A 15,416-nucleotide genomic window follows, 5' to 3' on the forward strand; every position below is an offset into this window, starting at 1 on the left:
TTGAATCTGAATATTCATACCACAATTAAGAAGATTTACATTGAAATTATGCCAAGTAGCACTCCGCATCAAAAATTCTGTTTTTATCATTTACCTACTCGAGGACGAGCAGGAATTAAGCTTGGGGATGCTTGATACGTCTCCAATGTATCTATAATTTTTGATTGCTCCATGCTATATTATCTACTATTTTGGACATTATTGGGCTTTATTATCCACTTTTATATTATTTTTGGGACTAACCTATTAACCGGAGGCCCAGCCCAGAATTGCTGTTTTTTGCCTGTTTTAGGGTTTCGAAGAAAAGGAATATCAAACGGAGTCCAAACGGAATGAAACCTTAGGAAACGTGATTTTCTCATCAGATAAGATCCAGGAGACTTGGACCCTCCATCAAGAAAGCCACGAGGCGGTCACGAGGGTGGAGGGCGCCCCCCCCCTAGGGCGCGCCCCCTGCCTCGTGGGCCCCTCGAAGCTCCACCGACATACTTCTTCCTCCTATATATATCCATGTACCCCCAAATGATCAGGGACGGAGCCAAAACCTAATTCCACCGTCGCAACTTTTTGTATCCACGAGATCCCATCTTGGGGCCTATTCCGGTGCTCCGCCGGAGGGGGCATCGATCACGGAGGGCTTCTACATCATCATCCAAGCCCCTTCGATGAAGTGTGAGTAGTTTACTTCAGACGTACGGGTCCATAGCTAGTAGCTAGATTGCTTCTTCTCTCTTTTTGGATCTCAATACAATGTTCTCCCCCTCTCTCGTGGAGATCTATTCGATGTAATCTTCTTTTTGCGGTGTGTTTGTTGAGACCGATGAATTGTGGGTTTATGATCAAGTCTATCTATGAATAATATTTGAATCTTCTCTGAATTCTTTTATGTATGATTTGTTATCTTTGCAAGTCTCTTCGAATTATCAGTTTGGTTTGGCCTACTAGATTGGTTGTTCTTGCCATGGGAGAAGTGCTTAGCTTTGGGTTCGATCTTGCGGTGTCCTTTCGTAGTGACAGAAGGGGCAGCAAGGCACGTATTGTATCGTTGCCATCGAGGATAACAAGATGGGTTTTTTTATCATATTGCATGAAACTATCCCTCTACATCATGTCATCTTGCTTAAGGCGTTACTCTGTTTTTAACTTAATACTCTAGATGCATGTTGGATAGCGGTCGATGAGTGGAGTAATAGTAGTAGATGCAGAATCGTTTCGGTCTACTTGTCTCGGACGTGATGCCTATATACATGATCATACCTAGATATTCTCATAACTATGCTCAATTCTGTCAATTGCTCAACAGTAATTTGTTCACCCACCGTAGAATACTTATGCTCTTGAGAGAAGCCCACTAATGAAACCTATGGCCCCCGGGTCTCTTTCTCATCATATTAATCTCCATCACTTTATTGTTGCTTTGCTTTTACTTTGCTTTTACTTTTTACTTTGCATCTCTATACCAAAAATACCAAAAATATTATTTATCATCTCTATCAGATCTCACTTTCGTAAGTGACCGTGAAGGGATTGACAACCCCTAAGCACGTTGGTTGCGTTGAGCTATTATTTTTGTGTAGGTACGAGGGACTCATGCGTAGCCTCCTACTGGATTGATACCTTGGTTCTCAAAAACTGAGGGAAATACTTACGCTACTTTGTTGCATCATCCTCTCCTCTTCGGGGAAATCCAACGCAGTGCTCAATAGGTAGCAAGAAGAATTTCTGGCGCCGTTGCCGGGGAGGTTCACGCAAGTCAAGATTTGACTCCCGACAACGAGCCATTTCTGGCGCCGTTGCCGGGGAGTCTGCGCAAAAGTCAACATACCAAGTACCCATCACAATCCCTATCTCCCGCATTACATTATTTGCCATTTGCCTCTCGTTTTCCTCTCCCCCCAATTCACCCTTGCCGTTTTATTCGCCCTCTCTCTCTCTATCCTCCCTCTCTATTTGCCTCTTTTGCTTGTGTGTTAGTTTGCTTGTTTGTCGCGATGGCTCAAGATAATACTAAATTGTGTGACTTCACCAATACCAACAACAATGATTTCCTTAGCACTCCGATTGCTCCTCTTACCGATGTTGAATCTTGTGAAATTAATATTGTTTTGCTGAATCTTGTCATGAAAGATCTGTTCTCCGGCCTTCCTAGTGAAGATGCCGCTACCCATCTTAATAGCTTCGTTGATTTGTGTGACATGCAAAAGAAGAAAGATGTCGATAATGATATTGTTAAATTGAAGCTATTTCCTTTTTCGCTTAGAGATCGTGCTAAAGCTTGGTTTTCGGCTTTGCCTAAAAATAGTATTAATTTTATGTTGACATAGAGTGGGACTAATGCCCTTAAGATCATCAAGAGTATACCCAATAGAAGCACGGTGCTTCTTCAGAGTTTTCAATCATCTCTCTTCCTCATGCTCTGAAAGGTTAGCACTAATAATAACAGGATATATATTTTTCTCATCAAGATAAGCATATTTAAGAGTATTAGGTAACAGTTTAAGCTCAAACACGGGATCATCCTTGGGTGGAGGAGGATCCCCTAGGATTTCAACAGGTAAATTGTTTTTCAGAATAGGTTCCTGTTTAAAGAATACTTCATCTAATTCCCTTCTTCCATTCATAAACATATCATTTTCATGGTCTAGCAAGTATTGTTCTAAAGGATCACTAGGAGGTACAACAATAGAAGCAAGACCAATAATTTCATCCTTACTAGGTAATTCTTCTTCATGGTGTTGTCTACTAAATTTAGAAAAATTAAATTCATGAGTCATATCATCTAAACCGATAGTAACAACATCCCTTTTGCAATCTATGGTAGCATTAACAGTATTTAAGAAGGGTCTACCAAATATAATGGGACAAAAGCTATCTTGTGGGGAACCAAGAACAAGAAAATCAGCAGGATATTTAGTTTTCCCACACAAGACTTCAACATCTCTAACAATTCCCATTTGTGAAATAGTATCTCTATTGGCAAGTTTAATTGTGACATCAATATCTTCTAACTCAATAGGTGCAATATCATGCATAATTTCTCTATATAGATCAATAGGTATTGCACTAGCACTGGCACCCATATCACATAAGCCATGATAACAATGATCTCCTATTTTAACACAAATAACAGGCATGCCTACCACTGGTCTAGGTTTATCTTTAGCACAAGGTTTAGCAATTCTAGCAGTTTCATCACAGAAATAAATAACATGCCCATCAATATTATCAGCCAAGAGATCTTTAACAATAGCAATAGTAGGTTCAACTTTAACTTGCTCGGGAGGTGTATATGTTCTAATATTGCTTTTATGAACCACAGTTGAGCTTTAGCATGATCTTTTATCCTAACAGGGAAAGGTGGTTTCTCAACATAAGAAGTAGGAACAATAGGATCATTATAAGTGATAGTCTTTTCTTCAACTTTAATAGGTGCAGCTACTTTTACTTCTATGGGAGGATGATATTTAAACCACTTCTCCTTGGGGAGATCAACATAAGTAGCAAAATATTCACAGAAAGAAGCTACTATCTCAGAGTCAAGTCCATATTTAGTGCTAAATTTACGGAAAACACGGGTATCCATAAAAGATTTAACACAATCAAACTTAGGTGTCATACCTGACTCCTTACCTTTGTCGAGGTCCCAATCTTCAGAGTTGCATTTAATTCTTTCCAATAAATCCCATTTGAATTCAATAGTCTTCGTCATAAAAGAGCCAGCACAAGAAGTATCGAGCATGGTGCGATTGTTATCAGAAAGCCGAGCATATAAATTTTGAATAATCATCTCTCTTGAGAGCTCATGATTGGGGCATGAATATAACATTGATTTAAGCCTCCACCAAGCTTGAACGATGCTTTCTCCTTCGCGAGGCCAAAAATTATATATATAATTGCGATCACGATGAACAAGATGCATAGGATAAAACTTCTGATGAAATTCCAACATCAATCGTTTGTATTTCCATGACCCCGTATCATCACATAGCCTATACCATGTCAATGCATCTTCCTTCAAAGATAAAGGGAAGACCTTCTTCTTAATAACATCTCCGGGTACACCTGCAAGCTTAAATAATCCACAAACTTCATCCACATATATTAGGTGCTCATCAGGATGCGTTGTTCCGTCTCCTGCAAAAGGATTAGCTAGCAGTTTTTCTATCATACCCGAAGGGATTTCAATGCAGACATTTTCATTTTCAGTAGGTTTAGTAGGTTGAGGAGCAACTCTTTTCTCTACTGGTCGGGGTGAAGATACCCCGAACAAGCCCCTCAGAGGATTACTTTCCATAGTAACAAGTGACAGTAAATTTGAGCACACTATATAAATTTTCCTTACCAAATTCCACCTACCAAAGGCGCTTCACTCCCCGGCAACGGCGCCAGAAAAGAGTCTTGATGACCCACAAGTATAGGGGATCTATCATAGTCCTTTCGATAAGTAAGAGTGTCGAACCCAATGAGGAGCAGAAGGAAATGATAAGTAGTTTCCAGCAAGGTATTCTCTGCAAGTACTGAAATAAGTGGTAACAGATAGTTTTGTGATAGGATAATTTGTAACGAGCAACAAGTAACAAAAGTAAATAAAGTGCATAAAGGTGGCCCAATCCTTTTTGTAGCAAAGGACAAGCCTGGACAATCTATTATATAGAGAAAAGCGCTCCCGAGGACACATGGGAATATCGTCAAGCTAGTTTTCATCACGTTCATATGATTCGCGTTTGGTACTTTGATAATTTGGTATGTGGGTGGACCGGTGCTTGGGTACTGTCCTTACGCAGACAAGCATCCCACTTATGATTAACCTCTATTGCAAGCATCCGCAACTACAACAAAAGTATTAAGGTAAACCTAACCATAGCATGAAACATATGGATCCAAATCAGCCCCTTACGAAGCAACGCATAAACTAGGGTTTAAGCTTCTGTCACTCTAGCAACCATCATCTACTTATTACTTCCCAATGCCTTCCTCTAGGCCCAAATAATGGTGAAGTGTTATGTAGTCGACGTTCACATAACACCACTAGAGGAGAGACAACATACATCTCATCAAAATATCGAATGAATACCAAATTCACATGACTACTAATAGCAAGACTTGTCCCATGTCCTCAGGAACAAACGTAACTACTCACAAAGCATAATCATGTTCATAATCAGAGGGGTATTAATATGCATATAGAATCTGAACATATGATCTTCCACCAAATAAACCAACTAGCATCAACTACAAGGAGTAATTAACACTACTAGCAACCTACTAGTACCAATCCTGGACTTGGAGACAGGAATTGGATACAAGAGATGAACTAGGGTTTTGAGAGGAGATGGTGCTGGTGAAAATGTTGATGGAGATTGCCCTCTCCCGATGAGAGGAGCGTTGGTGATGACGATGGCGATGATTTCCCCCTCCCGGAGGGAAGTTTCCCCGGCAGAACAGCTCTGCTGGAGCCCTAGATTGGATCCGCCAAGGTTCCGCCTCGTGGCAGCGGAGTTTCGTCCGAGGAGATGGCTTATGATTTTTTCCTCATCGAAAGACTCCATATAGCAGAAGATGGTCATCGGAGGGCCACCAGGGGGCCCACGAGGTAGGGGGCGCGCCTAGGGGGTAGGGCGCGCCCCCCACCCTCATGGGCAGGGTGTGGCCCCCCTGGTGAACTTCTTGCGCTCAGTATTTTTTATATATTCTGAAAACGCCTTCCGTGAAGTTCCAGGACTTTTGGAGCTGTGTAGAATAGGTCTCTAATATTTGCTCCTTTTCCAGCCCAGAATCCCAGCTGCCGGCATTCTCCCTCTTTATGTAAACCTTGTAAAATAAGAGAGAATAGACATAAGTATTGTGACATAATGTGTAATAACAGCCCATAATGCAATAAATATCGATATAAAAGCATGATGCAAAATGGACGTATTAGTCGCCTTGATGTTTTGAACATACAGCCAGGTTATCCTACGAGTCACACCTGTCCATAGGATTTCTAAAACAAGTGAAGACATGAAAAAACAAAGAATGGAAACGATGTATGGACAGTCGTAAGGAGGTACTTGGAAGCAACATTGTGCGAAAGGCAAGAATTAGAGACGGGATAATCTCCATTCTCCATAATGGAGAGTCAGGGCCTGTCTTGTTTTATGCTATTTTACCTAAGAGAAGGTAGTAGGTCCTAGTTAATAATACTCATGATCATGTGCTAAGAACAACTAAGTAGGATAGGTTAGATGACTATGATGATGATGTGGTATCGAGTAGAAGTTGTATGATCGATGATGATGAGTATGACTTGTTATTATGATACCAATGATGAGTTATTTATTATTATGATCGATGATGCATGATGCTAAGTTGTTATATGAGCATGATGAGTTATTATTATTATTATTATTATTATATCAGTAGGTGAAATGAACATGGATTAGATTCAAGTGGAGCCAACATGTGGTGCACATCGAAATTACTACTAATCCAAACTAGATCAAGTTTGGATTACAGTAGTACTTTCGACATGCACCACATGTTGCCTCCACTTGAATCTACTCCACGTTCATTTCACCCACTGTTATATATATTAAGTAATCATGGTCATAAAATCATATGATGAAAGTATTGTATATAAAACCGCACAACGAAAATAAGTTGTATTTTTAAAAAATATAGGAAAAGTTAGCAGTAGTGCTTTTTAGAACCAAAGGAAAGCGCTACTACTAACTAGGTATAGCAGGAGCGCTCCCTCTCCAGCGCTACTGCTACTAGTTAGCTGTAGCGCCTTAGTGGTAGCGCTGGTACCAGCGCTACTACTAGCTATAAAACAACCGCTACTACTAGGGTTTTCCCTAGTAGTGTTGATGACTAATGTTTTCCCCCAAGGAGTAACCAGTCTGCAGTATGCTGATGACACTCTCCTATTTTTGGAAAATAACCTGGACTCAGCCAAAAACTTGAAATGGCTTTTATCTTGTTTTGAACAAATGTCTGGGCTTAGAATTAACTTCCATAAATGTGACATGATCCCCATTAATGTTCTAGAGGAAGAGGCTCATATGGTAGCTCAAGCCCTGTCTTGTGGGCTTGGGTCTTTTCCTCTAAAATACCTGGGGTTTCCTCTACACTACACAAAGCTTAGAAGAGAGGATCTACAACCTGTGGTTGACAAGGTGCTGAAAAGAGCTGTTGGGTGGAGAGGTAGATTATTAGGATATGAAAAGAAGTTGGTGCTGGTTCAATGCTGCCTAGCTAGTATTCCCACATATCTAATGAGTATGATCAAATTCCCCAAATGGGCTATTAATTTTATCAACACACAGATGGCTCACTGTTTTGGGGATAATTATGAGGGGCACCACAAATATCATCTTGCTAACTGGGGCCTAGTTACCCAAAAAGCAATATGGTGGCTTGGGGATGCCAAATATTGCTGAGATGAACTTAAGTCTGCTAGCTTCTTGGGTTTATAAATTCCATAATGGTGAGAATAAGATGTGGAAACAGATAATTGACTCTAAATATAGAGCCAATAATTCCAATATCTTCTCTTGCCCAGATAGCAACTCTTCTCCTTTTTGGAAAGGGGTTTTGTGGGCTGCTAAAGCTGCCATACATGGATATCAATGGAAGGTGGGCAATGGTAAGAGAGTCAAGTTTTGGGAGGACCACTGGTTTGGGTCATGTAGCTTGGCTATCCAATTTTGGGAACTATATAGCATAGCTAATGAGCACAATCAAGTTATTGCTGATTTGTGGGATGGAGTGAACCTTAAAATCATATTTAGGAGATGTGTGGATAGCAGGTTGCTTCACCTATGGTTTGATCTGTTGAGTATTGCACAATCTGTCATCTTGAGTGATGAAGATGATGCATTAATTTGGAAACTAGAATATAATGGTAAATGTTTTGTTAGATCTATGTATGCTATGATAAATTTTAGGGGCATTAGCCCAGTTCATATAACTGATGTGTGGAAAATCCATGTCCCTCCAAATTTCATATATTTTTGTGGCTAATGGCGCACAATAAGTTGTTGGTTAGAGGGAATCTTATAAAGAGACATCATTTAAATGACCTCACATGTTTGTTTTGCTCTAAATATGAAACAATCAACCACATGTTCTTTGAATGTGATGTGGCTATGGAGGTCTGGAGAAATATTCACTCCATATCAGGGTGTGTTCCCCTGCCCACCTTTGATAAGGTGGCATGTATGTGGGGAAAGAATAATAACCTACAAGCTGAAAATCTAATTGTATCAGCTACTCTCTAGGCTATCTGGAGATGTAGGAATGATTTGTGTTTTAATAACACAACCTGGATGGGTGTGCAGGTGATACTGAAGAGGATTGCAGGTTTCTGCAACCTTTGGAAGATCCTCTGCAAAGGAAGTGCAAAAGAGCGCGTCGAGGAGATAGCTGTGGCTATGTGGGAGGCTGCAAGAAGACCACCGCTGCTGCTCTGGCCAGAGCCAGGCTGAAGAAGAATGAGCTTTGGCTGCAATATTCCCTGCAAAAGTTGGGTGGGTGGATGGATGCGTACAAGAGGGTGATTGATACGTCTCCAACGTAGCTATAATTTTTGATTGTTCCATGCTGTTATATTATCAATCTTGAATGTTTTAAAATCATTTTATATCATTTTTGGTACTAACCTATTGACATAGTGCCAAGTGCCAGTTCATGTTTTTTTCGTGTTTTTTACATCGCAGAAAATCAATATCAGACGGAGTCCAAATGCCACGAAACTTTACGGAGATTTTTTATGGACCAGAAGGAACATGTTGGGCCCTGGTTGCAACTGGGGGGAGTCCCGAGGAGGGGACAGCCCACCAGGGCACGCCAGGAGGCCCAGGCACGCCCTGGTGGGTTTTGCCCACCTCGGGTGCCCCCCAGACCGCCTATTTGCTCTATAAATACCCCAAAAATCCCAAAACCCTAGGGGAGTCGACGAAATATTCATCCAGCCGCCGCAGAGTCCAGAACCACCAGATCCAATCTAGACACCATCTCGGATGGGGTTCACCACCTCCATTGGTGCCTCTCCGATGATGCGTGAGTAGTTCTTTGTAGACCTTTGGGTCCATAGTTAGTAGCAAGATGGCTTCATCTCTCTCTCTTGATTATCAATACAACGGTCTCTTGGAGATCCATATGATGTAACTCTTTTTGCGGTGTGTTTGTTGGGATCGATGAACTACGTGTTTATGATCAGATCTATCTTTTTATATCCATGAAAGTTATTTGAGTTTCTTTGATCTCTTATATGCATGATTTCTTATAGCCTCGTATTTCTTCTCTGATAATTGGGTTTTGTTTGGCCAACTTGGTCTATTTATCTTGCAAGGGGAAGAGGTGCTTTGTAGTGGGTTCGATCTTACGGTGCTTGATCCCAGTGACAAAAGGGGAATCGACACGTATGTATCGTTGCTACTAAGGATAAAACGATGGGGTCTATCTCTACATAGATAGATCTTGTCTACATCATGTCATCATTCTTATTGCATTACTCCATTTCTCCATGAACTTAATACACTAGATGCATGCTGGATAGCGGTCGATGTGTGGAGTAATAGTAGTAGATGCAGGCAGGAGTCAGTCTACTAATCTTGGACGTGATGCCTATATAATGATCATTGCCTGGATATCATCATAATTATTTGAAGTTCTATCAATTTCCCAACAGTAATTTGTTCACCCACCGCTTTGCTATTTTTCTCGAGAGAAGCCACTAGTGAAACCTATGGCCCCCGGGCCTCTTTCTCATATTATTTGCCTTTGCGATCTACTTTTATTTGCTTTTATTTTCAGATCTATTAATCTAAAACCCCAAAAATACTTTGCTGCAATTTATTTTATTTGGCGTTCGATCTATCAATATTTACAACTTTCTCTCGTCCACGTGCCATTTCTGGCGTTGTTACCCGAAAGGGATTGGCAACCCCTTTAACACGTCGGGTTGCGAGTGGTTGTTATTTGTGTGAAGGGGTTGTTTACATTGTGTTGCTTGGTTCTCCTACTGGTTTGATAACCTTGGTTTCATATCTGAGGGAAATACCTATCGCCGATGTGCTGCATCATCCCTTCCTCTTTGGGGAAATACCGACGTAGCTTCAAGCGACATCAAAAGGAATTTCTGGCGTCGTTGCCAGGGAGGATCTTCAACAATACCAGGTTCCTAATCACAAATATCATCTCCTTGCAATTTACATTATTTTCCATTTGCCTCTCATTTTCCTCTCCCCCACTTCACAAAAAATTACCGTTTTATGCGCCTCTCTTTTTCGTTCGACGTTTTCTTGCCGGATCTGTTTTTGAGTGCACTCTTGTTGTAGAGTCATCATGACTCAAGAGAACACCAAATTATGTGATTTCTCAAATACCAACAACAATGATTTTATCGGCACTCCGCTTGCTCCTCCCGCCACTAATGCGGAGACTTGTGATATTAATATTGCTTTGATGAATCTTGTTATGAAAGACAAATTTTCCGATACTCCTAATGAGGATGTCACGTCCCATCTTAATACCTTCGTGGAATTATGCGATATGCAAAAGAAAAAAGATGTGGACAATGATGTGGCTAAGATGAAATTATTTCCGTTTTCCTTGCATGATTCTGCAAAAATTTGGTTCTCTTCTTTGCATCGCAATAGTATTGATTCTTGGAATAAGTGCAAAGATGCTTTTATCACTAAGTATTTTCCTCCCGCAAAAATTATTTCCCTTAGAACACAGATCATGAATTTCAAGCAACTTGAACAGGAGCATGTTGCACAATCTTGGGAAAGGATGAAAATGATGCTAAGCAATTGCCCAACTCATGGGTTAAATCTTTGGATGATCATACAAATTTTTTATGCGGGGTTGAATTTTGTTTCTCGTAATCTTTTAGATTCCACCGCGGGTGGTATTTTTATGGAAATTACTTTGGGTGATGACACCAAATTGCTTGATAATATTATGGCAAATTACTCGCAATGGCATACCGAAAGAGCTCCTACTAGTAAAAAAGTTAATTCGGTTGAAGAAATTTCTTCTTTGAGTGAAAAAGTTGATGCTCTTGTGAAATTGGTTGCTAGTAGAAGTGCTCCTATTGATCTTAATGATATGCCTTTGTATACTTTGATTGAGCAAAATAGTGATGCCATAGATGTGAATTTTATCTCTCGAAATAATTTCAACAATGCTTATAGAGGTAATTTTAATCCTAGGACTTTTCCTAGTAATTCCTCTAATAATTATGGTAATTCCTATGGAAATCAATCTTATAATAATAATAATAATAATAGGAACACCTCTGATCTTGAGAATAATATTAAATAATTTATCAACACTCAAAAAGTTTTCAACACTTCCATAGAAGAAAAGTTGAGTAAGATTGATGATTTATCTAGAAGTGTTGATAGAATTGCTCATGATTTGGAAAATCTCAAGATGAAATTTTTTGTGCCTAAAGTAGATGAATCAATTAAAGCTCTTTATGTTTCTATGGATGAAAGTAAGAAAATAACTGCTATGCTTAGAGCTAAAAGAGAATTTTTAGAAAAAGCTTTTTCTAGTGATTTCTTTTGCAAAAGTGATAAAGATCTTAAAATGATTGGTGTTTCTTCTATTGATTCCTTGTTTAGTAAAGTTAAGATTGGTGAAAAAGGGACTAGAGAAGAGTCAACTTTAGGTAGAAGGTGTCCCAATATTTTGGAGGGTGAAAATCTTGTTGAAAAAATTGATGAAAGTGGTTTGGAGAGGTCAAAACTTTAGCTAGTGATGTACCCACTCTTTTGGATTACAAATACTTTAATTATGATAGTTGCTCTTTGATTGATTGTATTTCTTTGTTGCAATCCATGATAAATTCACCCCATGCTTATGAAAAAAATAAAGCTTTTACTAAACATATTGTTGATGCTATGATGAAAGCTCTTGAAGAAAAATTGGAATTAGATGTTTCAATTCCTAGAAAATTGCATGATGAATGGGAACCTACTATCAAATTCAAGATTAAAAATTATGAGTGTTTTTCTTTGTGTGACTTGGGTGCTAGTGTTTCTACAATTCCAAAATCTTTATGTGATGTGCTTGGTCTTACTAATCTTATGTTCTTTGAATTTGCACTTGGCGGATTCTACTATTAAAAAGCCTATGGGAAGAATTAATGATGTTCTTATTCTTGCAAATAGGAATTACGTGCCCATAGATTTTATTGTTCTTGATATTGATTGCAATCCGTCTTGTCCAATTATTCTTGGTAGACCATTTTTATGCACTATCGGTGTCGTGGTTGATATGAAAGAAGGCAATATTAAGTTCCAATTTCCTTTGAGGAAGGGTATGGAAAACTTTCCTAGAACTAGAATTAAGCCACCTTATGAATCAATCATGAGGGCATCTTATGGATCTCGAACCAAAGATAGCAAAACTTAGATCCTTGCCTTATGCCTAGCTAAGGGTATAAAACTATAACGCTTGTTGGGAGGCAACCCAATGAATAAATTTTGTTTTGATTTTTTTCTTCCTGTTTCTGTGTGTTAGCACAATTATGCTACTGTTATGATTGTGTTTTTTATGTTTTATTTAGTGTTTGTGCCAAGTAAAGCCTTTAGGATCTTCTTGGGTGATAGTTGTTTGATCTTGCTGAAAAAACAAAAACTTTTACGCTCACGAAATTAATTTTCATTTTTTAAAAGAGAGCGATAAAATACCCATTCTAATTGAAGTAGATAAATATACAAATTTCTCAGGCCATCCTAATTTTTCAGAATTTTTGGAGTTGCAGAAGTTTTCGAAATAGTCAGAATTCTACAGACTGTTCTGTTTTGACAGATTCTGTTTTCTTTGTGTTGTGTGCTTATTTTGATGGATCTATGGTTTTCTTTGATGAGTTTTGGCCATAGAAAAGTTGGAATACAGTAGATATAATACAAAAACAAAATGTGAATTGGTTTGATACAGCACTTATAGTAGTGATTTATTATCTTATACTAACGGATCTCACGAAGGTTTTGTTGAGTTTTGTGTGATTGAAGTTTTCAAGTTTTGGGTTATCTTGAAGGAAGGATGGAATAGCCTAAGCTTGGGGATGCCCCGACATCCCAAGCTATTATTCAAAAATGAGCAACCAACTAAGCTTGGGGATGCCCCGAGTGGCATCCCCGCTTTCTTCCAACGATCATCGGTATTTTACTTGAAACTATATTTTTATTCGTCACATGATATGTGTTTTGCTTGGAGCGTATTGTATTATATGAGTTTTTGCTTGTTTTATTTTGTGTTTGAAGTCATCAATCCTGGCTAGACACACCTATTTGAGAGAGCCAAAATTATGTCATGACTTGTTAGAATTGCTCTCTATGCTTCACTTAAATTTTTATGAGCAATGGACTTGCTCTAGTGCTTCACTTATATCTTTTTGAGCACGATGTGCTTTGGTATTTTTGAAGAAATGCTCTCTTGCTTCACTTAGATTTATTTGAGAGTTAGTAAAATTTTCAAGAAATTCTCTCTTGCTTCACTGAAATTAATTTGAGAGAAAGAAAAATATATTATGCTGATGATCTTCACTTATATTTGTTGGAGCTTGTCAAAAGCAATACATGAAAATTAGTCCCAAAGTGATAGATATCAAGGAAGGATATAATAAAAACTTTCATGAAGATCATTGGACAAAATAAACTTGATTCTTAGTAATAGTTTTGAGATATGATGATGTGATATGTGAGTCATCTTGATGAGTAATTATGCTTTATTAAGAATATTGGTGTTAAGGTTTGTGATTCCCTATGTAAGTACGAAAGTCAATAATCATGCAATGAAATTATATCATACTTTTGGTGCATTATTCGGTGTTATTTATGCTTAATGCTTGCTTATGAGATTATCTGTTTTTTTAGTTGGTCGCTTCCCAATCTTTTGCTAGCATTCATTTTGCACTAAGTATGATCACTACTTCTGCATCCAAAAACCTTTAACCCAGTTTTGCCACATGAGTCCACTATATCTACCTATATGCGGTATTCTTTAGCCGTCCTAAGCAAATTTGCATGTGCCATCTCTAATTTTCAAAATAAACTTCTCTTTTGTGTGTTTGTTTTGCTCGCGGAGCGGTGAGGGGTGGCTAATATTTTCCATGCTAGATGTGTTATTCTCAAGACGATTGTTTATTCACTTGTCATTGCACGAGAGTAAGGAAAAGGTATTAGGGATGCCAAGTCCCGAAATGCAAAAAAATGAATGTTGTCAAATAATAAATTCCTTGGAAAGTGTTGGTATGGAGGGCATCCGTGGATACGGTTAGCCATGGAAAGTGAAAGTTATGGTGGAAAAGGAAATAAACTTTATTTTCTGTTTGGGAACCGCCTATGATATATCTATGCATGGAAAGTATTGGGAACTCTAAGTTGTTTTCGTTGGTGGGATGGATACATCTCTCAAAATGTTTTTATCTCTAAGTTTTTTGCTTTGAGCTCTGGCACCTCTACAAATCCCTGCTTCCCTCTGCGAAGGGCCTTTCTTTTACTTTATGCAATTTTTATTTCGAGTCTCCATCTTCTCTTATAAAAGCACCAACTAGGAGGCAACATGATCGTACTTAAGTATTGGGTGTAGCTAATATTCGAGTGTGTTTCATGAATGGATCGATGTTTGAGCATGATGGGCTAGGGATAGCTTATTTTAGTGTTGATATTTTAAAAGACATGGTTGCTTGTTGATATGCTTGAGTATCTAAATTATCATGTCAAAACTAGACTATTGCTTTGAACAACTAAAAGTCCAATTGTCCATGCTATAAAGAAAGAAATATGATATGACATGGTAGGCAACATTCCACATCAAAAATTCTGTTTTTATCACTTACCTACTCAAGGACGAGTAGGAGTTAAGCTTGGGGATGCTGATACGTCTCCAACGTATCTATAATTTTTTATTGTTCCATGCTGTTATATTACCAATCTTGGATGTTTTATAGTCATTTTTGGTACTAACCTATTGACATAGTGCCAAGTGTCAATTCCTGTTTTTCCATGTTTTTTACGTTGCAGAAAATCAATATCAGACGGAGTCCAAATGCCACAAAACTTTATGGAGATTTTTTATGGACCACAAGGAACATGTTGGGCCCTAGTTGCACCTGGGGGAGTCCTGAGGATAGGACAACCCACTAGGGCGTGCCAAGAGGCCCAGGCGCGCCCTGGTGGGTTCTGCCCACCTCAGGTGCCTCCCGGACCGCCTCTTTGCTCTATAAATACCCAAAAAATCCCAGAACCCTAGGGGAGTGGACGAAATATTCATCCAGCCGCCGCAAAGTCCGGAACCACCAGATCCAATCTAGACACCATCTCGGGTCCATAGTTCTTTGTAGACCTTCGGGTCCGTAGTTAGTAGCTAGATGGCTTCATCTCTCTCTCTTGATTCTCAATACAATGGTCTCT

General features: G+C 39.0%; 1 pseudogene; it reads left to right on the forward strand.

The window, feature by feature from the left end:
- Nucleotides 1-8,468, forward strand: part of LOC147983867 (uncharacterized) — a 28,590-nt pseudogene extending 20,122 nt beyond the window's left edge.
- Nucleotides 8,469-15,416: the final 6,948 nt, after the last annotated feature.

The sequence above is a fragment of the Triticum urartu genome, chromosome 2A (assembly GCF_056163025.1).
Source record: "Triticum urartu cultivar PI428250 chromosome 2A, HENAU_Tu73, whole genome shotgun sequence".
Classification (NCBI taxonomy): domain Eukaryota; kingdom Viridiplantae; phylum Streptophyta; class Magnoliopsida; order Poales; family Poaceae; genus Triticum; species Triticum urartu.